Source organism: Somniosus microcephalus, chromosome 21 (assembly GCF_052327205.1).
Source record: "Somniosus microcephalus isolate GS21.2 chromosome 21, FLI_Smic_1.0, whole genome shotgun sequence".
NCBI classification, from domain to species: Eukaryota; Metazoa; Chordata; class Chondrichthyes; order Squaliformes; family Somniosidae; genus Somniosus; species Somniosus microcephalus.
The window spans coordinates 6767741-6792213 of NC_141007.1; the positions used below are offsets into that span (position 1 = coordinate 6767741).

General features: G+C 49.5%; 1 protein-coding gene across 2 annotated transcripts in view; it reads right to left on the reverse strand.

Annotated features, from left to right (window-relative positions):
• llgl2 (LLGL scribble cell polarity complex component 2) overlaps window positions 1-24473 on the reverse strand; it is a 146523-nt gene that overhangs the window by 111774 nt on the left and 10276 nt on the right. Inside the window, exon 2 of one of the 2 annotated variants that reach the window (XM_085963219.1) lies at window positions 22283-22499. The exons of the other annotated variant lie outside the window; for it this stretch is intronic. The gene's annotated coding sequence lies outside the window, so the exon portion shown is untranslated. The remainder of the gene's footprint in view (window positions 1-22282; window positions 22500-24473) is intronic. 2 annotated transcript variants of the gene reach the window in all.

Consider the following 24473-nt stretch of genomic DNA (forward strand, 5'->3'; position numbering starts at 1 on the left):
CCGTTTCCCTACATTGCAATAGTGACTCGACTCCACTCGGTATGGCTGTGAAACGCTTTGGGACATCCCGAGGACATAGAAGGCGCTATAGAAATGAAAGTTCTTTCTTCACATGCAACAACTTGCATTTATATTTTAAAACATCCCACACACTTCACAGGAGAGTTCAGATAAAAGCCTCAGTCCGGTGTCAGGGATGGACTGTACGCTGGTACGAAGAAAAAGGAGAGTCTGACTACACTGAGGATCTCCTCGCTCTGGGCTGCACACCCCATTCACACTCCAAGTTTACCACCAATGCAAAGTGCTGTCCACTGCGCCTGAATGTGAAACTCGTAAAGAGTGAATGGACCACATGAACGCCAGGGCTGGGGTCAGCAGTTCAGAGAGTCACACCCAGAGGAAGGCCCGCTGATCCATGCAGCAATCAAACAGACTCGCATCTGAATTGTTCCATACAGCTCAGCTCAAATAAACAGCACGACTGATAAGAAGTTTTTTGTGTCGGGTTGAGTCAGAGAGGGAATGAAAAGCATTCTCCTTTCGTGGACAAAATAATACGGGGTTTTTTGATAAGAGTGGATCGTAAAACAGTTTCTAGTGGCAGGAGGGTAGGTAACCAGAGGACACAGATTTAAGATCATTGTTAAAAAAAATCCAGGAGTTGGTTTGGGGGGGGGAAGGGGAGAGAGGAGGAGATGACACGAGGATAATTTTTTTACGCACCTGTTGTGATCTGGAATGCGCTGCATGAAAGGGTGCTGGAAGCAGATTCAATAATAACTTTCAAAAGGGAATTGGATAAGTGCTTGAACAGGAAAAATTCGCATGGTTCTGGGGAATGAGTGGGACTAAATGGATGGCCCTCAGAGAGCCAGCACAAGCACGATGGGCTGAATGGCCTCCTTCTGTGCTGCATGATTCAATGATTCCTTCTCTACAGGATTGAACTTGGCTCCCCCGGTTTAATGCCCCAGTTGCCTGACTGCATGAATATACTCAAGCTCTCGGTGAAAGGTAGTTAGGATACAACAGTGACACCGCTGCCTTAGCTGGCTGCCCTTCCAGCAATCACAGATTTCAGTGATTTCTAAGAAAGCAATTTAAAAGGAAATCTGGAAATGCTGGCGTGAAGTACACCCCTCTTGTGGAAACTAATTCCAATTCTGGAATGAGAGTAGGGTAAATCTGCACAAATCTAACATCTAGTCATCAGACAAACATACATTCAGAGCTGGAGCTTTTTTTCGGCAAGACACCAATGAGTCCCTGTACAAGACAACGAGCACACAGTTAAAGCAGGGCCAGGCCCAGCAGACTCAGAGTACAGGGCACAGACTCGGCGGGTGTCGCTTCCCAGCTGAAATCTCCGGCTGCTTTGCAGTATTTGTTTTGTGATTGGAATGACATCAGTCACCTGGCTAAAGAGCCGCGGGTCAGGGGTCAGATCAAAGGTTTGGGTTTCAGCAGCCAAGTTTAACCTCAGTCTGAACTACTGTCTTCAAACAAATCCCAGGCCAGTCTCCAAAAGCCACTCGCACATGCTGGGGAACACAGGTCCGCTCCCAGCTCGACGTGAACAAGCCCCGCCAGCGAGCAGCCTATAATATTACAGCACAAAGTCTAAACACCGAGACACTCACTGCAAGTGACTTTGGTCTGAATAGAAGGCGGGGCTCCAAGGACAGCAGTGTAACACAGTCGATTCCCAGCCAGTTACCTCCCCCACTCCCACCATCCATTTCACCCTCACACGCTGTACTCACCAGCAGTGTCTGCTATTGCAGCTCGGAGCTTGGTTGAAACTCTTTAAATCATTTTTAGTCTCAGTCTTGACTCCATGACAGCATGCTCACCCCAGTCAGAAGATCAAGGCCCGACCAGTCCCCATCCACCACCACCCTCCTCCGCCTGGCTGAACTTGTTCTCACATTGAACAACTTCTCCTTCAACTCCACTCATTTCCTCCAAATCAAAGGTGTTGCCATGGGTACCCGCATGGGTCCTAGCTATGCCTGCCTGTTCGTGGGATATGTGGAACACTCTTTGTTCCAGTCCTACTCAGGTCCCCTCCCTCACCTCTTTTTTCCGATACATTGATGACTGTATCGGTGCCATTTCCTGCTCTCGCCCTGAACTAGACAATTTCATTCACTTTGCCTCCAATTTCCACCCTTCCCTCACCTTCACATGGTCCATCTCTGACTCATCCCTTCCTCGACTTCTCCGTCTCCATCTCTGGGGATAGGTTATTGACCAATATTCACTACAAGCCCACTGACTCCCACAGCTACCTGGACTGCACTTCTCCCACCTCGCCTCCCGTAAGGACTCTATTCCATTCTCCCAGTTTCTCCGTCTCCGCCGCATCTGCTCCGACGATGCCACCTTCCACACCAGTGCTTCCGACGTCTTCCTTTTTCCTCAACCGAGGATTCCCCTCTACCGTGGTTGACACAGCCCTCGACCGTGTCCGTTCCATCTCCCGCACTTCTGCCCTCACCCCTGCCCCTCCCTCCCAGAACCACAATAGGGTTCCCCTTGTCCTCACCTTTCACCCCACCAGCCTCCACATTCAACGGATCATCCTCCACCATTTCCGCCACCAAACGCATCTGCCCCTCCCCTCATTCCGTAGGGGCCGCTCCCTCCGAGACACCCTAGTCCACTCCTCTATCACCCCCAGCACCCCTTCCCCTTCGCCTGGCACCTTCCCGTGCAAGCGCAGGAGATGCAACACCTCCCCTCTTCCCACTGTCCAGGGCCCCAAACACCCCTTCCAGGTGAAACAGCGATTTACTTGTACTTCTTGCAATCTAGTATACTGTATTCGCTGCTCACGATGCGGTCTCCTCTACAGTGGGGAGACCAAACGCAGATTGGGTGACCACTTTGCGGAACACCTCCGTTCGTTCAGTCCGTAAGGGTGACCCTGAGCTTCCGGTCGCCTGTCATTTCAATTCACCGCCCTGTGGTAAACCACTGTCATACCTGTCTGTGTCTGTATGTGTATTCCACCAGGTACAGGTCTGGACATGCCTCGGCTGACTCCTCCCACTATTCCAGGTATATAAGTGACTACCTCCCAGTCCCTTAGTATTCTGGACGGGTCGACCACTCGAGACAAGACCTTCATTCTTTAGTTAATAAAAGCCTGATTGTTACTCGCTCAACCTCAGTCTTTTGAGTAATTGATGGCGCATCACGCTCCATTCCCACTCGGACTTCACCGTCCTTGGCCTCTTGCATTGTTCCACGGAAGCTCAACGTAAACTCGAGGAACAGCACCTCATCTTCCGATTAGGCACTTTACAGTCTTCTGGACTCAATATCGAGTTCAACAATTTCAGATCATAACCTCAGCCCCTATTACATTTTCACTTTTTTTTTTTTTATCCACACCTTTGTTTTGGTTTCCCCACCCCCCCCTTTCCTTTTTTTCCCTCTCTCCCACATGGCAGCTGTCTCCCATTCTGCCAGCACATTTCACACCTAATCTAGAGTTGTCTTTTGTCTCCACTAGTCCTATCACCCTCTCGTCTCGTTTTGAATACCTCTTAATGTCTCTTCACTTCTCTTTTGTTCTCTCCAGCCCGGCCTCAATCTATTTCATTCCCTGTGCCTCTTTAGTCTTGTTAAAGGGTTTTGACCCGAAACGTCGACTCTAATTTCTCTCCACGGATGTTGCCTGGCCTGCTGAGTTTTTCCAGCATTTTCTGTTGTTATTTCAGATTTCCAGCATCTGCAGTATTTTGCTATCGATCGAGGGTTGTAGCCCCACTCCAGGACTGAGCAGGAGGCAGACGCCTCAGTGCAGCGCTGTATTTTGGGAGCAGTCTTTTAGTGGTGCCGTTAAATCGAGGCCCCATCTGCCTGATCCAGGGCACTGTTGGAAGAGCAGGGGAGTTCTCCTGGAGCCCCGACCAACAACCAACACCATCAAAACAGATTAACTGGGCATTTATCACACTGCTGTTTGTGGGAACCTTGCAATGTGCAAATTGACTGCTATGGTTGTCCACAAAACAGTGACTACATTTCAAAAATAATTGACTGGCTGTGAAGCAATTTGGGAGGACTGGAGACGTGAAAGGTGCAGGGTGTCTTTACACCAGTGGATCTCCGCACAGCACAAGTGTTGAATGAAGTGAAGGCAACACAGCTCCCGCAGACACCAGCCCGCACCCCTAGGGCACCGACCGCAGAGCTGCAAATATCCCAGGTTCATTTACACACTGCCTGGTGCCGTCTCACACTTCCCAAAGAGCTTCATATATAAGGAATTATGAAATGCAAGGACTGAATGGCCAGCAGCTGTAGCACAAGGCAGAACGTGGAAATAAAAGTAACTCTCCCCGTAAAACTAGCAATACCAGTCAGGCTGGTCTGAAACAACAGCACGGGCAGGATTTACAATCAATACCTTTCGGCCAATGTTCTTTGCTCCTGAAGGTGCTCATTCCTGTTGGGGTACAATTCCTTGGCCCACACCCAGGGAGTGTTAGGCAATGATGGGGTGGACATAAGCTGAGCCCTGTCCTATCCTCATCTGATGTCCAATACATGCACTTTCCAGTTAAGTGTGGGGCAGGGGAAAGAGGAGGGCACTGGATAGCAATCGGGGTGGAAACCCCAGCTCATTTCCCCTCTTCCCAGCCCAGGCACTGTACCACCACAATTGTAGTCATAGAATTGGAATCCAGGCTGACATCAGCTAACTCCATGAAGAATATTTCTCAAGCTATTAATTGCTAACCTGTCGGAGCTTGGGCTCCAGCTTTCACAATCTATATCAATGATTTGGATGGGGGGATTAAATGTAACATTTCCAAATTTACTGATGACACAAAGCTAGGTGGCAGTGTCAGTTGTGAAGAGGATGTGGAGAGGCTTCAAGGGGATCTCGACAGGCTCAGTGAGTGGGCGAGAACATGGCAGATGGAATATAATGTGGATAAATGGGAAGTTATCCACTTTGGTAGAAAAAATAGAAAGGCAGAGTATTTCCTAAATGGTGAAAGATTGGGGAATGCAGATGTTCAAAGGGACCTGGGTGTTCTTGTACATGAGTCACTGAAAGTGAATGTGTAGGTGCAGCAAGCCATTAGGAAGGCAAATGGTATGCTGGCCTTCATTACAAGAGGATTTTGAGTACAGGAGTAAAGAAGTCTTACCCCAATTATATAGGGCCTTGGTGAGACCACACCTGGAGTACTGTGTACAATTTTGGTCTCCTTACCTAAGGAAGGATATACTTGCCATAGAGGGAGTGCAACGAAGGTTCACGAGATTGATTCCTGGGATGGCAGGATTGTCGTATGAGAAAAGATTGAGTAAACTAGGCCTGTATTCTCTTGAATTCAGAAGAATGAGAGGGGATCTCATTGAAGCATACAAAATGATTACAGGACTTGATAGGGTGGATGCTGGGAGAATGATTCCCTTGGCTGGGGAGTCTAGAACCAGGGGCCACAGCCTCAGGATAAAGGGTAGGCCAATCAGGACTGAGATGAGAAGACATTTCTTCACACACAGGGTGATGAATCTTTGGAATTCTCTACCCCAGAGGGCTGTGGAGGCTCAGTCATTGGGTATATGCAAAACAGAAGTGGATAGATTTCTGACTAGTAAGGGCATCAAGGTCTATGGCGATAGGGCCGGTGAATGGAGTTGAGGCAGAAGATCAGCCATGATCTCATTGAATGGCGGAGCAGGCTCGAAGGGCCTGCTCCATGCTCTGTCTCTTCGACAGGATCAATCACTGTGATGCTCACAATGCAAAACACGCACGGTGTCAGCACCACAATTCCAACAAACAATCAACTGGAGGCAGGAGTGCAGCAAAAACACATCTGGTCCCCATGAGACAGGACATGTGCTAAGTGCAGCGTGCTTGGGAGGAACAAGTGACTTTGGTCCTATGGTTCCCAAAGCTCTCCATCATTGGAGTTTTCCTCGCCTCACATCTGGGTCTGTTGTAGACTCATTATAGAATCACACAGCACAGAAGGAGGGCATTCGGCCCATCGTGTCTGTGCCGGCTCTCGATGAAGATTGATTGCTATGATTAGTCAACAACTCTTATCATTGTACAGTATCATGGGACTGCCAGGGTGGTAGAAGGCGAACGAGATGGACCCTGGTCTTTCTACATGTAGCAATTCGTATGTCCCTACTAAATACCAATAGTTGTGCCATGTTCTTTGTCGAGTAAGAGAGGAAGGTTACTCGATCTCCTTTACACCTGGACCCACACACCTCCAACAGGCAGCTGGGTCAGTCGCCCTGAAAGAAGTTAAAGAAATGAAATGATGTGCCCAGTAAGTCATTTCACAAGATCAGTGTTTTACTGAAAAGGTGCTCCAGACAGCAGGCACCGGGTGTCGCCAAGTTATGTCTGAAGATCTCATCGATTAGTGTTCAACTGTTGCCAATAATTGTATTAAACCCTGATGAAGCACTGCGTGTCTGTTTAATGCTGAGTTTAATTGGGATCTCCTGCTGCCTGCAGAGAAAAGAATGCAGCCATACAATCAGACCAATACAGCACCACACCAGGGCCCACAGGTCAATGATCACACAGCGCACATCACTGCTGTACTCTGGGTCCACTTGCCCAAACTGGCAACGGTGGAAACCCAACAACAGGGCTTAGAAACTTGAGTAGACCCCCAAATATGGAAAAAACACTACTTAGCACAACAGTGACAGTGCTGTTTCAAGCTACAGAACCGAGCACACTGACTGGGCAATACAGCTTCTACTTGGTCAGTCTGGCAACTGCAGAAACAGCTATTACATCGACAAATGTTTAATACGCTTTACATAGCACCTGCAACTCACCAAAAAAAATAGGACAAGGGTTAAAGAAAGCCACAACACAACCATCCAGACCAAAACGTCCACGGTTCACCTCCCGCGCTGCACTGGTTATACTTTCACTCATCCCGTCACAGGTCAAAGAGATGGGGAGAGAACTGGTCCCTGCTGGAGAGTACGTGACCGAGCAGCCTGCTGACAGCGACTCGCTGGGCACACATTGTTGGGTATACTGTCAGAGGGCTGGTGCCCCTGTACCCCCCCACCCACCCCCAGCGACACTGCATCGGAGGGCTGGTGCCCCTGTACCCTCCCCGCCCCCAAAACACTACCGGAGGGCTGGTGCCCCTGTACCCCCCCCCCACCACCCCCAAAACACGGCATCGGAGGGCTGGTGCCCCTGTACCCTCCCCGCCCCCAAAACACTACCGGAGGGCTGGTGCCCCTGTACCCCCCCCGCCCCCAAAACACTATCGGAGGGCTGGTGCCCCTGTACCCCCCACCCCCAAAACACTACCGGAGGGCTGGTGCCCCTGTACCCCCCCCCCACCACCCCCAAAACACGGCATCGGAGGGCTGGTGCCCCTGTACCCACCGCCCCCCCCCCCAAAACACTACCGGAGGGCTGGTGCCCCTGTACCCCCCGCCCCCAAAACACTACCGGAGGGCTGGTGCCCCTGTACCCCCCGCCCCCCCCCCCCCAAACACTACCGGAGGGCTGGTGCCCCTGTACCCCCCCCCCCCCACCAAACACTACCGGAGGGCTGGTGCCCCTGTACCCCCCGCCTCCCCCCCCCAAACACTACCGGAGGGCTGGTGCCCCTGTACCCCCCGCCTCCCCCCCCAAACACTACCGGAGGGCTGGTGCCCCTGTACCCCCCCCCCCCCAAAACACTACCGGAGGGCTGGTGCCCCTGTACCCCCCCCCCCCCCAAAACACTACCGGAGGGCTGGTGCCCCTGTACCCCCCGCCTCCCCCCCCCCCAAACACTACCGGAGGGCTGGTGCCCCTGTACCCCCCCCCCCAAAACACTACCGGAGGGCTGGTGCCCCTGTACCCCCCCCCCCCAAAACACTACCGGAGGGCTGGTGCCCCTGTACCCCCCCCCCCCCCCAAAACACTACCGGAGGGCTGGTGCCCCTGTACCCCCCGCCTCCCCCCCCCCAAACACTACCGGAGGGCTGGTGCCCCTGTACCCCCCCCCCCCCCAAAACACTACCGGAGGGCTGGTGCCCCTGTACCCCCCCCCCCCAAAACACTACCGGAGGGCTGGTGCCCCTGTACCCCCCCCCCCCCAAAACACTACCGGAGGGCTGGTGCCCCTGTACCCCCCGCCTCCCCCCCCCCCAAACACTACCGGAGGGCTGGTGCCCCTGTACCCCCCCCCCCCAAAACACTACCGGAGGGCTGGTGCCCCTGTACCCCCCCCCCCCAAAACACTACCGGAGGGCTGGTGCCCCTGTACCCCCCCCCCCAAAACACTACCGGAGGGCTGGTGCCCCTGTACCCCCCGCCTCCCCCCCCAAACACTACCGGAGGGCTGGTGCCCCTGTACACCCCCCCCACCGCCCCCAAAACACGGCATCGGAGGGCTGGTGCCCCTGTACCCTCCCCGCCCCCAAAACACTACCGGAGGGCTGGTGCCCCTGTACCCCCCCCGCCCCCAAAACACTACCGGAGGGCTGGTGCCCCTGTACCCCCCCCCCACAACACGGCATCGGAGGGCTGGTGCCCCTGTACCCCCCGCCTCCCCCCCCCCCCCAAACACTACCGGAGGGCTGGTGCCCCTGTACCCCCCCCCCCACCCACCCCCAAAACACTGCATCAGAGGGCTGGTGCCCACCTGTACCCCCGCCCCACCCTGCGACACTGCATCGGAGGGCTGGTTCCCACCTGACCCTGCACACAGTATCGAAGCGGTCAGATTTATCTGTGTCCATACATGATACATGGTGAATGCTGGGAACGTGCTGGCATCTTCACGACAGAGGAGGGAGGTGGTTCAGAGGCAGACAGATACAAGCTGCAAGAAACCCTGGCCACAAAGGAAGAGAGTTCTCACACTCATTATTGGTGAATTCTGGTGGATATTTACACAGTAAAGAAAGAGAGGTCAGTCACTCCTGGTTACAACACACAGTTTAAGTATAGCTGACGAGAGAACCTACAAAACTAGAGTTACAAACCTGAGCTAGCTTAAAATCACTTGATTTATACAGTGCCCGCCACCTCCTCAGGATGTCCCGTAACTTCACAGCCAATGAAGTACTTGTGAAGTATAGTCACCATTGTAATGTTGGGGAAACACGGCAGTCCATTTATGCACAGCAAGATCCCATGAACACAGAGATAATGACCAGATACTGTAATATTTTAATGATGTTGGTCAGGACACCAGAAGAACTCTCGCCCTGAACTGGAGAAGTTCATTCACTTTACTTCCAATTTCCACCCTGCCCTCACCTTCACATGGTCCATCTCCGACTCTTCCCTTCCCTTCCCTGACTTCTCCGTCTCCATTTCTGGCAATCGGCTTTCAACAAACATCCACTACAAGCCCACCGACTCCCACAGCTACCTGGACTACACTTCCTCCCACCCCGCTTCCTGTAAGGACTCTATTCCATTCTCCCAGTTTCTCCGTCTCCGCCGCGTCTGTTCTGACGATGCCACCTTCCATACTAGTGCTTCTGACATGTCTTCCTTGTTCCTCAACCGAGGATTCCCCTCTACCGTGGTCGACATGGCCCTTGACCGTGTCCGTTCTATTTCCCGCACTTCTGCCCTCACCCCTGCCCCTCCCTCCCAGAACCACGATAGGGTTCCCCTTGTCCTCACCTTTCACCCCACCAGCCTCCACATTCAACGGATCATCCTCCGCCATTCCCGCCACCTCCAGCGTGATCCCACCACCAAACACATCTTCCCCTCACCTCCCCTTTCAGCATTCCGAAGGGACCGCTCCCTCCGCAACACCCTGGTCCACTCCTCAATCACCTCCAACAGCCCTGCTCCTTCACCTGGCACCTTCCCGTGCAAGCGCAGGAGATGCAACACATGCCCTTTTACCTCCTCCCTTCCCACTGTCCAGGGCCCCAAACACCCCTTCCAGGTGAAACAGCAATTTACTTGTACTTCTTGCAATCTAGTATACTGTATTCGCTGCTCACGATGTGGTCTCCTCTACATTGGGGAGACCAAACGCAGATTGGGCGACCGCTTTGCGGAACACCTCCGTTCAGTCTGTATGGGTGACCCTGAGCTTCCGGTCGCCTGTCACTTTAATTCACCGCTTCACTCCCACTCTGATCTCTCTGTCCTCGGGCTATTACATTGTTCCAATGAAGCTCAACGTAAGCTCGAGGAACAGCACCTCATCTTTCGATTGGGCACTTTACAGCCTGCCGGACTCAACATAGAGTTCAACAATTTCAGATAATTATCCCTGCCCCCATTTTTCATGCAGTATGATTTTTGCCACTCCCATTTGCAACATTTTATCTTTCCTGCCTCTTACAAAAGTACAGGATGTTCTTTCTATTTCTTCCTCCCCTCCTAACCACCCCGTCTCTGCACCTGCTTAATATCAGTTACATCTCCAGCTTTTTCCCAGTTCTGATGAAGGGTCCCAGACCTGAAACGTTAACTCGGTTTCTCGCTCCACGGATGCTGCCTGGCCTGCTGAGTATTTCCAGCATTTTCTGTTGTTATTTCAGATTTCCAGCATCCGCAGTATTTTGCAATTATACCAGAAGAACTCGCCCAGTGTTACATCCAGGTGACTGTAAGTAAAGGTCCTGGCTTGTGATCTGTAGCAAAGATGCACAGTGCGGTGTATGCGAGGGTTCCACTCATGATCCAAGGTGGTGTATTTTTCTGTGGTCCGAGAGATCAGAGGAAGCTTAAACAAGGGTTTTATCTTTCCAACCCTCTGTGTTCAGACGATAGCCGAGTAATCCATCAGATGAAATAGGAGGGAGGGACAGAGGTGAAAAGCAAGGAGCGATGAGCATTGAGCCAGAGCGGCCCACAGGGAGAGCAGAAGAGGCAGCAAAGGGTGATGAAGCAGGAAGCCGAGGTTACAGCAAGAAATGCCAGGGGCAGGTCTGGGAAGATCCCAAGTGGATCAGAAATGAGGACGTAGAGGGCAGCAAGGACAATGGCAAGCATTTAACTTAAATTTACTGTTGCAGGTTTTAAGTTTCTTCCAGGCTTGGTCAGGGCGAAGCAAGCTCTGTGCTGGAGTGCAAGTGAGAGTAGTTAATTAATTAACTGGCCTAATCTGGTTCGGTAACTGCCAGAGAGCTCACTTATTTAAACCTCAGCAGTATAAATAAGGGAGGCTAGAGTGCAGCTTGGAACAGAGTGTAAACCTGCGAGTTTGGTGCGCCTTTCTTTTTCAGCTTCCAGGAGAGGTGTTAAAAAGCTGCACGAGAGGGGACAGAGAACCAGTGGGAGTTCGGCTCTGTGACACCCCCCAACCGCATTTGGACAAAAATAAAAGGTGACATCACAGGGAAAAGGGCAAGTGATTGAGTATTTTGCTCACTTATCTTTTAAAGCCCAGGAAATTTATTAGTAATTGTAAGGTTTCATTAGTATTAGTAAATTTTACGAGCAGTAATAAATCTTATTAGGTGTAGTCGGGTTTATTAATTATTAAATTAATTAAGGCTCAATAAAGATGGCAGGGCAGGTGATGTGTTGCGACTGCAGTATGTGGGAGCTTCTGGATGCCTGTCTGATCCAGGGCGAACACGTCTGCGGCTCGAGGAGCTTCGGCTCAGAGTTGATGAGCTGGAGGCCGAGCTGCGGACTCTGCGATGCATCAGGGAGGGGGAAAGTTACCTGGACACTTTATTCCAAGAGGCAATCACACCCCTTAGGCTAGGGTCTTCTGACTTGGTCAGTGGTCAGGGACAGGAGGAGGTGACTGCGAGTGAGGCAGGTATGGGGGACCCAGGAGGTGGAGGAGCCTCAGCCTTTGCAATTGTCCAACAGGTTTGAGGTTCTTGCGGCCTGTATGGATGAAAGCGGTGGCTGCAGGGTGGATGAGCAAACTGACCATGGCACTGAGGTACAGGAAGCCATTCAAGCGGGGGGAGTTAATAGGAATGTAGTGGTAATTGGGGACAGCATAGTCAGGGGGATAGATACAGTTCTCTGCGGCCAAGAGCGAGAGTCCAGACGGCTGTGTTGCCTGCCAGGGTGCGGGACATCTGCTCTGGGCTGGAGAGGAACTTGCAGTGGGAGGGGGAGGAGCCAGTGGTCGTGGTCCACGTAGGTACCAACGACATAGGTAGAACTAGGAAAGAGGTTCTTCTGAGAGAGCATAAGCAGCTGAGGGCTAAATTAAAAAGCAGAACCTCAAGGGTTACCTGAGCCACGAGCAAATTGGCATAGGGTAAATAAAATTAGCGAGATGAATGCGTGGCTCAAAGACTGGTGTGGGAGAAATGGGTTTTGATTCCTGGGGCACTGGCACCAGTACTGGGGAAAGTGGGATCTGTATCGTTGGGACGGTCTTCACCTAAACCGTGCTGGGACCAGTGTTCTGGCGAGTCCTATAACTAGGGCAGTAGAGAGGGCTTTAAACTAAATAGTGGGGGCATGAGATCAAATTTGGGAAGATGTGGTAATTCAAAGATTAGAGACAAGGCAAGAGAGAAAGGTATTAATATGGGAAATGCTAAACAGACCGTGACAGGAAGGGATAGAGAGTACAAATCTAAGAGTAAATCAACAGATAAGGCTAGAGATTACAAAAATAATAAAAGGACAAAACTAAAGGCTCTGCATCTGAATGCACGTAGCATTCAAAACAAAACAGATGAACCGAGCACAAACAGAAATAAATAAATATGATCTGATCACCATTACAGAAACATGGCTGCAGGATGACATAGATTGGGACCAGACTATTGAAAGGTACATGACATTTAGGAAGGAGGGAAAGGTGGAGGGGTGACTCTGTTAATAAATGATGGTATTAGCACAATAGAGAGGGATGACCTAAGTTCAGGAAACCAGGGTGTAGAAGCGGTTTGGGTAGAGATGAGAAATAATAAAGGCAAGTCACTTGAGAGAGTGGTGTACAGGCCCCCTAACAGTAACCACATGGTAGGATGGAGTATAAAGGAAGAAATAATGGGAGCTTGTCAGAAAGGTACGACAATAATCATGGGGGATTTTAATCTACATATAGACTGGAAAAAATCAGATGGGCAAAGGTAGCCTAGATGAGGAGTTCATAGAATGTTTTCGGGACAGTTTCTTAGAACAGCACTATCTAGAGCCAATCAGAGAGCAGGTTATACTAGACCTGGTATTGTGCAACGAAATAGGATTAATTAATGACCTCATAGTGAAGGTGCCCCTAGGTAGCAGCGATCATAATATGATTGAATTTTACATTCAGTTTGAGAGAGAGAAGAGTGGGTCCAAGACTAGTATTTTAAACTTAAATAAACGGCAATTGAGGGCATGAAAGCAGAGCTAGCTAAAGTGAACTGGCAAATTAGGTTAATGAATAGGTCAACAGAGTTGCAGTGGCAGACATTTATGGGGATATTTCAAAATACACAGAATATATACATTCCAACAAGAAAAATTCCAAGGGGAGGACCCACCATCTGTGGTTAGCTAAAAATGTTAAAGAAGGTATCAAACTTAAAGAAAAAGCATATAATTATGCAAAGATGGGTGACAGGTCAGAAGATTGGACAGAATATAAAAACAGCAAAGAATGACTAAAAGATTAATAAGGAGAGAAAAATTAGAGTACGAGAGAAAGCTAGCTAGAAATATAAAAAGATAGTAAGAGTTTCTATAAATATTTTACAGAGTTAACAAAGTGAGCGTTCATCCTAAAAAAGAGAGTCTGGGGAATTAATAATGGAAAATAAGGAGATGGCAGTTGAATTGAGCAGGTATTTTGCATCGGTCTTCACTATAGAGGATACAAGTAACAGCCCAGAAATAGCTGGGTGTCAGGAAATGGGAGGGAGGGAGGATCTCAAGAAAATTATAATCACCAGGGAAGTGGTACTGAGCAAATTGTTGGAGCTGCGGGCTGACAAGTCCCCGGGTCCTGATGGACTTCATCCTCGGGTCTTAAAAGAAGTGGCTAGTGAGATAGTTGATGCGTTGGCTTTAATTTTCCAAAATTCCCTAGATTCGGGGAAGGTTCCATTAGATTGGAAAATAGCAAATGTAACTCCTATATTCAAAAAGGGAGACAGAAAGCAGGAAACTACAGGCCAGTTAGCTTAACATCAGTCATAGGGAAGATGTTAGAAGCTATTATTAAAGACGTTATAACAGGACACTTAGAAAAGTTCACGGTAATCAGGCAGAGTCAACATGGTTTTGTGAAAGGGAAATCATGTTTAACCAATTTATTGGAGTTCTTTGAGGAAGTAACATGTGCTGTGGATAAAGGGGAACCAGTGGATGTACTGTACTTAGATTTCCAGAAGGCATTTGATAAGGTGCCACATCAAAGGTTATTGTGGAAAATAAAAGCTCATGGTGTACGGGGTAACATGGAGAGAAGATTGGCTAGCTAACAGGAAACAGAGAGTAGGCATAAATGGGTCATTTTCTAATTGGCAAGATGTAACGAGTGGTGTGTCACAGGGATCAGTGCTGGGGCCTCAACTTTTTACAATTTATATAAATGACTTGGATGAAAGGACCGAAGGTATAGTTGCTAAATTTGCTGATGACACAAAGATAGGTAGGTAAGTAAATTGTGAAGAGGCCATAAGGAGGCTACAAAGGGATAGAGATAAGTTGAGTGAGTGAGCAAAGATCTGGCAAATGGAGTATAATGTGGGAAAATGTGAAGTTGTCCATTTTGGCAGGAAGAATAAAAATGGTGAGAGATTGCAGAGCTCTGAGATGCAGAGGGATCTGGGTGTCCTAGTGCATGAATCGCAAAAGGTTACTGTGCAGGTACAGCAAGTAATTAGGAAAGCTAATAGAATGTTATCGTTTATTGCGAGGGGAATTGAATACAAAAGTAGGGAGGTTATGCTTCAGTTATACAGGGCATTGGTGAGACCACATCTGGAGTACTGTGTACAGTATTGGTCTCCTTATTTAAGGAAGGATGTAAATGCATTGGAAGCAGTTCAGAGAAGGTTTACTGGACTAATACCTGGAATGGGCGGGTTGTCTTATGAGGAAAGGTTGGACAGGCTAGGCTTGTATCCGCTGGAGTTTAGAAGAGTAAGAGGTGACTTGATTGAAGCATATAAGATCCTGAGAGATCTGGACAGGGTGGATGTGGAGAGGATGTTTCCTCTTGTGGGAGAATCTAGAACTAGGGGTCACTGTTTAAAAATCAGGGGTCGCCCATTTAAGACAGAGGTCGAGAAATTTTTTCTCAGAGGGTCGTGAGTCTTTGGAACTGTTCCTCAGAGGGCGGTGGAAGCAGAGTCTTTGAATATTTTTAAGGCAGGGGTAGATAGATTCTTGGTAAACAAGGGGGTGAAAGGTTATCGGGGGTAGGCGGGAATGTGGAGTAATCGGATCAGCCATGATCTCATTGAATGGCGGAGCAGGCTCGAAGGGCCGAGTGGCCTACTCCTAATTCGTATGTTCATATGTATGTAACGGGGTGTGGAGTGGGGGGGTCTTGTTATGAGGCAGGATGCCAGTGGCGGAGACCTGGGCGAATCACTGAAGGACTGCAGAATTGTAGTGCAGCAGTTCACCATGAGTGAAACTCTACCATCTCCACAGTACAAGACGGCTGCAACTCACAAAACCAGTTCTGGGAAGTAGCTGCAGCCAAAGTACACACAGGGTCAGATTACAGAAACTAGAGTCAGTGCTTCTCTTACCCGCCCACCAGCCTCAACTGGCAAATATTCTGATCACGTGGCATTGTTTCAGTTGTAAAAATTTAACCCAGACAGGCCAGTACACGGCACAATACTGGGGTACAGTACTGGTGGGTCCAGGTCTGTCACTGTATAACTCTGGGGTACAGTACTGGTGGATACAGGTCTGTCCCTGTATAACACTGGGGTACAGTACTGGTGGGTCCAGGTCTGTCACTGTATAACACTGGGGTGCAGTACTAGTGGGTACAGGTCTGTCACTGTAACACTGGGGTACAGTACTGGTGGGGACAGGTCAGTCACTGTATAACACTGGGGTACAGTACTGGTGGGTACAGGTCTGTCACTGTATAACACTGGGGTACAGTACTGGTGGGTACAGGTCTGTCACTGTATACCACACGGGTACAGTACTGGTGGGTACAGGTTTGTCACTGTATAACACTGGGGTGCAGTACTAGTGGGTACAGGTCTGTCACTGTAACACTGGGGTACAGTACTGGTGGGGACAGGTCAGTCACTGTATAACACTGGGGTACAGTACTGGTGGGTACAGGTCTGTCACTAACACTGGGGTACAGTACTGTTGGGTACAGGTCTGTCACTAACACTGGGGTACAGTACTGGTGGGGACAGGTCAGTCACTGTATAACACTGGGGTACAGTACTGGTGGGTACAGGTCTGTCACTAACACTGGGGTACAGTACTGGTGGGTACAGGTCAGTCACTGTGACACTGGGGTACAGTACTGGTGGGTACAGGTCTGTCACTAACACTGGGGTACAGTACTGGTGGGTACAGGTCAGTCACTGTGACACTGGGGTACAGTACTGTTGGGTACAGGTCTGTCACTAACACTGGGGTACAGTACTGGTGGGTACAGATCTGTCACTGTGACACTGGGGTACAGTACTGTTGGGTACAGGTCAGTCACTAACACTGGGGTACAGTACTGGTGGGTACAGGTCAGTCACTGTATAACACTGGGGTACAGTACTGTTGGGTACAGGTCAGTCACTGTATAACACGGGTACAGTACTGGTGGGTACAGGTCTGTCACTGTAACACTGGGGTACAGTACTGGTGGGGACAGGTCAGTCACTGTATAACACTGGGGTACAGTACTGGTGGGGACAGGTCTGTCACTGTTGGTGCGTTCCATGTTACAGTGCATTGACTTAATACATTTTTTCCATAATGGATCATTACTAAATAAACCCAGAGTAACAGAGGAAAAGCCTTGGACATTAGTTTTATTGAGCTTCTGTACTACTTGTTTGTTTAAACTGCAAAAGCCATCAGTGAGCTCTCGTGAACATCACTCAGCACAGCGCACATCAAGAATTAAAGTGAGAGCTCAAGGCTGGCATGTTCCGTCATTAGAGATCACACTCATCCTGCTTTGTATAAACATGGGCAGTGAAACTCCACCAAACACAGCTTCAAATCACCTTTACGAAATCTGCTTTTATGTTGCTTGTATATTTGCTAAATATGTACACCGGGAACCCCGCCCAAGCCACTCCCACCCCATTTTGCTTTTGGGCAGTTAATACTCTGTCAGAGGGAGCTTTACTCTGTATCTAACCCATGCTGTACCTGCCCTGGGAGTGTTTGATGGGACAGTGTAGAGGGAGCTTTACTCTGTATCTAACCCGTGCTGTACCTGCCCTGGGAGTGTTTGATGGGACAGTGTAGAGGGAGCTTTACTCTGTATCTAACCCGTGCTGTACCTGCCCTGGGAGTGTTTGATGGGACAGTGTAGAGGGAGCTTTACTCTGTATCTAACCCTTGCTGTACCTGCCCTGGGAGTGTTTGATGGGACAGTGTAGAGGGAGCTTTACTCTGTATCTAACCCATGCTGTACCTGCCCTGGGAGTGTTTGATGCTGCCAGAGGATCCCTGAAAAGTGAATGTCTCCATTCCAAACTCCAACACCCCTCACCTTGACAAGTGCAGAAAATAAGAGCAAAAAAATTATTCCAATTTTCAGCAATTGAAAAGTCAGACAGTCCCGCCTTTCGGATGAAACATTAAACCGAAGCCCCGTCTGCTCTCAGGTGGGCGCTAATGATCCCATGGCACTATTTCAAAGAACAGCAGGGGAGCAATCCTGTGTCCTGGCCAATATTTATCCCTCAATCAACACCACCAGAAAAAAACCAGCTGATCTGGTCATTATCACATTGTTGTTTGTGGGAACTTGCTGTGCTCAAACTGGCTGCTGCATTTCCTACATTTTTAACAGCGACTACACTTCAAAAAAAAAAAGTACTTCATTGGCTGTAAAGCACTTTGGGACGTCCCGTGGTCGTGAAAGGCGCTGTAGAAATGCAAGTTTTTTTTTAACAGAAGTAGATTGGCCCACACATTGAACCTCCAAACTGCAGCAACACAGAAGATCCAACTGATTTCAACAGGGAGATGGGCTACAAGATGAAACAACGTGTAGAGGGGACTGGGAGAGGCGAATCGTTCAGAAATTGGAGGGATCAGAAAGGAGCAAATACGAAGCAGTCCAAGATGGGACAGCATTTGAGGAAGTAATCATATCGGGTTTAGAACAGTTACGGAAAGGGACAAGGGACAAGGGACAAGGGACAATCAAGCGTATAAATGCTTAACAGGAGGAGGGCTAACTTCAGTGAGTTGAAAAGGGATCTGGGCCCAGGTGAAATGGAATCAAAAATTGGTAAACAAAACCCTATTGAACAACGGGAGGCCTTCAAAGAGGAGATGGCTCAGGTACAGAGTGGACACAGTTCTAAGAGGGGGAAAAGGAAGGGCATCCAAAGCTGGAGCTCCCTGGATGACTAAAGATATATGGAGGTTAAAATAAGACAGAAAAAGGAGGCCTATGACAATTGCAAGGTTCATAATACAGGAGAAAACCAAGCTGAATATAGAAAGTACAGAGGAGATCTAAAAAAGGGAGTAAGAGGGGCAAAGAGAGTATGAGAATCGATTTGCGGCCAACGTAAAAGGGAACCCAAAGATCGTATAAAAATATAAATAGTAAAAGGGTAGACAAAGGACAGGTGGGACCAACAAGGAGGTCTTCTAGTGGAGACAGAGGGCGTGGCCGAGGTACTAAATGAGAACTTTGCATCAGTCTTCACTGGAGAGGAGGATGTTGCCAATGTCACAGTAAAGGAAGAGCGATATTGGATAGGATAAAAATGAGGAGGTACTTAAAAGGTTGGCAGTCCCAAGTAGAAAAGTCACCCAGTCCGAATGGGATGCATCCTAGGTTAGAGGGAAGGGTGGGTGGGAACTGCAGAGGCGCCAGCCAAAATCTTCCAATCCTCCTTGGATATGGGGGTGGTGCCAGAGGACTGAGGTTAGCGAATATTACACCCATATTCACAGCCACCCGCTCGACCTTGCCATCTCTCATGGCCTCGCTACTCCCATTGTGTCAATCGCAGATAAGGCCATCGCTGACCAGTTCCTGGTGTCGCTCTCCACCCACATCCCCCTTCCCCCCCCCAACCCTACTTCCTTCTGTGTCCGTCCCTTGAAAAAACACTCTCCCCAACGCTCTTACAACTGCACTTACAAAATCCCAGCGATCCAGCCTTTGGCCCTCCACGACATTTCTGCAGCTACCGATATGCTCAACCATACCCTCACCACCTTGGATGCCCTAGTCCCTATTAAAACAATTACCCCCTCTCACCCTGGCCATATCCCCAGTACGGCCCTCATCTTCGCTTCCTTAAGTCCAAGGGAAGCAGACTTGAACGGATATGGCGGACAACTGGCTCAGCCATTCACTGCCAGATCTGGCTGGACCACATAAAGCATTATCGGGCCCTGCTCTCGTCTGCCAAAACTGCTCACTATTCCAGAATCATTCTGGAATGCAAAGATAACCCCCGGCTCCTATTCTCCACTGCTAACCGTCTTCTTAAACCCCTCTCTCCTGTCTCCTCCACCACCTTCACCTCTGACAACAAGTGTGAGGAGCTCATGGACTTTGTCTCCAAGATTGAGACCATCCGTTCAGCTGCCTCTGCCACTTCCCTTCCTTCCCCTAGCCCACCGGGGCAAACTTCCTCCAAGGTTCCCTCCGCCCTAGCCCTGAACTCACATCTTTGGCCAGTTTCTGTCCGATCTCCCCTCATGACCTATTCGCACTCATCCTGTCCACGAGACCCACTTCCTGCTCTCTCGACCCTATTCCAATAAACTGCTGACCACCCAACTTCCTTTTCTGGCTCCCATGTTAGCTGATATTATTAACGGTTCGCTCTCCTCGGGTACTGTCCCCCTCTCCCTCAAATCTGCCGTCATCACCCCGCTCCTGAAAAACAACTCTTGACCCCTCCGTCCTTGCAAACTACCACCCCATCTCCAACCTCCCTTTCCTCGCCAAAGTCCTTGAACGTGTTGTCGCCTCCCAAATTCGTGCCCATCTTTCCCGTAACTCTATGTTTGAATCCCTCTATTCGGGTTTCCGCCACAGTAACGAAACAGCTCTCAAAGTCACAAATGACATCCTATGTGACTGACAAAGATAAACGATCCCTCCTCGTCCTTCTCTACCTGTCTGCAGCCTTTGACACAATTGACCGCTCCCTCCTCCTCCACCGTCGTCCAGCTGGGCGGGACTGCACTCGCCTGCTTCCATTCTTATCTAATTGTAGCCAGAGAATCACCTGCAATGGCTTCTCTTCCTACTCTCGCATCATTACCTCTGGTGCCCCCCAAGGATCTATCCTAGGCTCCCTATTTCTAATCTACAAGCTGCCCCATGGCGACATCATCCGAAAACACAGTTTCCACATGTACGCTACGACACCCAGCTCTATCTCACCAACACTTCGCTCAACCTATCCACGGTCTCTAAATTGTCAGACTACTTGTCCGACATCCAGTTCTGGATGAGCAGAAATTTTCTCCAATTAAATACTGGGAAGACCGAAGCCACTGTTTTCGGTCCCCTCCACAAACTCCGTTCCCGAGCCACTGACTCCATCCCTCTCCCTAACATCAGTCTGAGGCTGAACCACACTGTTCGCAACCTTGGCGTCATATTTGACCCTGAAATGAGCTCCCAACCACATATCCATGGCATCACCAAGACTGTCTATTTCCACCTCCGTAACATCGCCCGTCTCCGCCCTTGCCTCAGCTCATCCGCTGCTGAAACCCTCATCCATGCCTTTGTTACCTCTAGACTGACTATTCCAACGCACTCCTGGCCGGCCTCCCACATTCCACCCTATGTAAACTTGAGGTCATCCAAAACTCGGCTGCCCGTGTCCTAACTCGCACCAAGTCCCGTTCACCCATCACCCCCTGTGCTCGCTGACCTATATTGGCTCCCAGTTAAGCAACGCAACAATTTCAAAATTCTCATCCTTGTTTTCAAATCCCTCCATGGCCTCACCCCTCCCTATCTCTAATCTCCTCCAGCCCGACAACCACCCACCTCACACCACCACCACCACCACCACCTCCCCCCCCACCGATATATCTGCGCTCCGCTAATTCTGCCATCTTGAGCATCGCTCAACCATTGGCTGCCGTGCCTTCGGTTGCCTAGACCCCAAGCTCTGGAATTCCCTGCCTAAATCTCTCCACCTCTCTTCCCTCCTTGAATACGCTCTTTAAAACCTACCTCTTTGACCAAGCTTTTGGCCATCTGCCCTAATTTCTCATTATATGGCTCGGTGCCAAATTTTGTGTCTCATCATACTCCTGTGAAGCGCCTTGGGAGGTTTTACTACGTTGAAGGTGCTACATAAATACAAGTTGCTGTTGTTGAAGAAAGGGGAGGGGGATAAACCCAGCAACTACAGGCCAGTCAGCCCAACGTCGCTGGTGGGGAAACCTTTAGAGACAATAATACGGGACAAAATTAATTGGCATTTAGAAAAGTATGGGCTAATAAATGAATGTCATAGAAACATAGAAGATAGGAGCAGGAGTAGGCCATTCAGCCCCTCGAGCCTGCTCTGCCATTTAATGAGATCATGGCTGATCATCCAAACTCAGTATCCTGTCCCTGCTTTCTCCCCATATCCCTTGATCCCTTTAGCCTTCAGAAATATATCCAACTCCTTCTGGAATATATTTAATGAATTGGCCTCCACTGCCTTCTGTGGCAGAGAATTCCATAGGTTCACCACTCTCTGGGTGAAGAAATTCCTCCTCATTTCTGTCCTAAATGGCTTACTCCTTATCCTTAGACTGTGACCCCCTGGTTCTGGACTCCCCGACCATCGGGAACATCCTTCCTGCATCTAGTCTGTCTAGTCCTTAGAGTTTTATAAGTTTCAATGAGATCCCCTCATTCTTCTAAACTCCAGTGAGTATAAGCCCAATCGACCCAATCTCTCATGTGTCATTCCTGCCGTCCCAGGTATCAACACAGATTTGTTAAAGGCAAATCATGGTTGACTAACTTGATCGAGTTCTTTGATAAAGTAATGGAGAGGGTTGTGTGGTTGATGTTGTGTATATGGACTTTCAAAAGGCGTTTGACAAAGTACCACATAATAGACTAGTTACAGGAAACTTTCGATTTACCGGCACCTAAATAACCGGAAATCTCGGTTAACCGGCAAAATTCAGGAGTAGGTTCAGGTAAGTTTTATTACTTGCCTTCCTCGATCTGTTGCTGTGCAATCGGGTGTGGCTGCAGCTGTTGCTAAACTACAGAGACGCTTGGAACTTTTGGCCACTGTTCTGAACCTGTTGCTAAGCAACAGGGTTTGTTGCTTTATACGGCGCTCTCAGCTCCGTATCTTTTACTATAGCTTTCGGTTATCCGGAATTTTTGATGAACCGGCACCACGTTGGTCCCGGTAAAAAGAGTTTCCTGTAGCAAAATAAAAGCCCCAGGGATTAAAGTGACAGTGGCAGCATGGATACAAAATTGGCTAAGGGACAGAAAGCAGAGAGTAGTGGTGAACAACAGAAAATGCTGGAAAAACCCAGCAGGTCAGGCAACATCCGTGGGGAGAGAAATAGAGTCAACGTTTTGGGTCGAAACCCTTTGTCAAGACTGAAAAAGCACAGGAAATTAAACAGATTAAAAGGCCAGTTTGGGGCAGGGAGAGAACAAAAGAGAAGTGAAGAGAGATTTAAGAGGTATTCAAAACGAGACGGTGATAGGACTAGTGGAGACAAAAGACAACTCTAGATTAGGTGTGAAATGCGCTGGCAGAATGGGAGACAGCTGCCATGTGGGAGAGAGAAAAAAAGGGGAGGAGGGCCAAAACAGAAGGTTTTCACCATGGACGTCCAATCCCTCTACACCTCCATCCCCCACCAGGATAGCCTGAGGGCGCTCCGCTTCTTCCTTGAACAGAGGCCCGACCAGTCCCCATCCACCACCACCCTCCTGCGTCTGGCTGAACTTGTTCTCACATTGAACAACTTCTCCTTTAACTCCACTCATTTCCTCCAAATCAAAGATGTTGCTATGGGAACCCACATGGGTCCTAGCTATGCCTGCCTGTTCGTGGGATATGTGGAACACTCTTTGTTCCAGTCCTACTCTGGTCCCCTCCCTCACCTCTTCTTCTGGTACATTGATGACTGTATCGGTGCCGTTTCCTGCTCTCGTCCTGAACTAGACAATTTCATTCACTTTGCCTCCAATTTCCACCCTTCCCTCACCTTCACATGGTCCATCTCCGACTCTTCCCTTCGACATCTCCATCTCCGGGGATAGGTTATTGACCAATATTTACTACAAGCCCACTGACTCCCACAGCTACCTGGACTACACTTCCTCCCACCCTGCCTCCTATAAGGACTCTATTCCATTCTCCTAGTTTCTCCGACTCCGCCGCATCTGCTCCGACAATGCCACCTTCCACACCAGTGCTTCTGACGTCTTCCTTTTTCCTCAACCGAGGATTCCCCTCTACCGTGGTTGACACGGCCCTCGACCGTGTCCGTTCTATCTCCCGCACTTCTGCCCTCACCCCTGTCCCACGATAGGGTTCCCCTTGTCCTCACCTTTCACCCCACCAGCCTCCACATTCAACAGATCATCCTCCGCCATCTCCAACGTGATCCCACCACCAAACCCATCTTCCCCTCCCCTTTCAGCATTCCGTAGGGACCGCTCCCTCCGCGACACCCTAGTCCACTCCTCTATCACCTCCAGCACCCCTTCCCCTTCCCGTGCAAGCGCAGGAGATGTAACACCTGCCCTTATACCTCCCCCTTCCCACTGTCCAAGGCCCCAAACACCCCTTCCCGGTGAAAAAGCGATTTACTTGTACTTCTTGCAATCTAGTATATTGTATTCGCTGCTCACGATGCGGTCTCCTCTACATTGGGGAGACCAAACACAGATTGGGTGACCGCTTTGCGGAACACCTCCGTTCAGTCTGCAAGGGTGACCCCGAGCTTCCGGTCGCCTGTCATTTCAATTCACCGCCTCATTCCCACTCAGACCTCACTGTACACTGTCCACGGAAACCCAGCGTAAGCTCGAGGAACAGCACCTCATCTTCCGATTAGGCACTTTACAGTCTTCCAGACTCAATATCGAGTTCAACAATTTCAGATCATAACCTCGGCCCCCATTACATTTTTACTTATTTTTTATCCCCACCTTTGTTTTGGCCCTCCCCCCTTTTTTCCTCTCTCCCACATGGCATCTGTCTCCCATTCTGCCAGCGCATTTCACACCTAATCTAGAGCCGTCTTTTGTCTCCACTAGTCCTATCACCATCTCGTCTGGTTTTGAATACCTCTTAATGTCTCTTTTGTTCTCTCCCAGCCCCCAAACTGGCCTTTTAATCGGTTTCATTTCCTGTGCTTCTTCAGTCTTGAC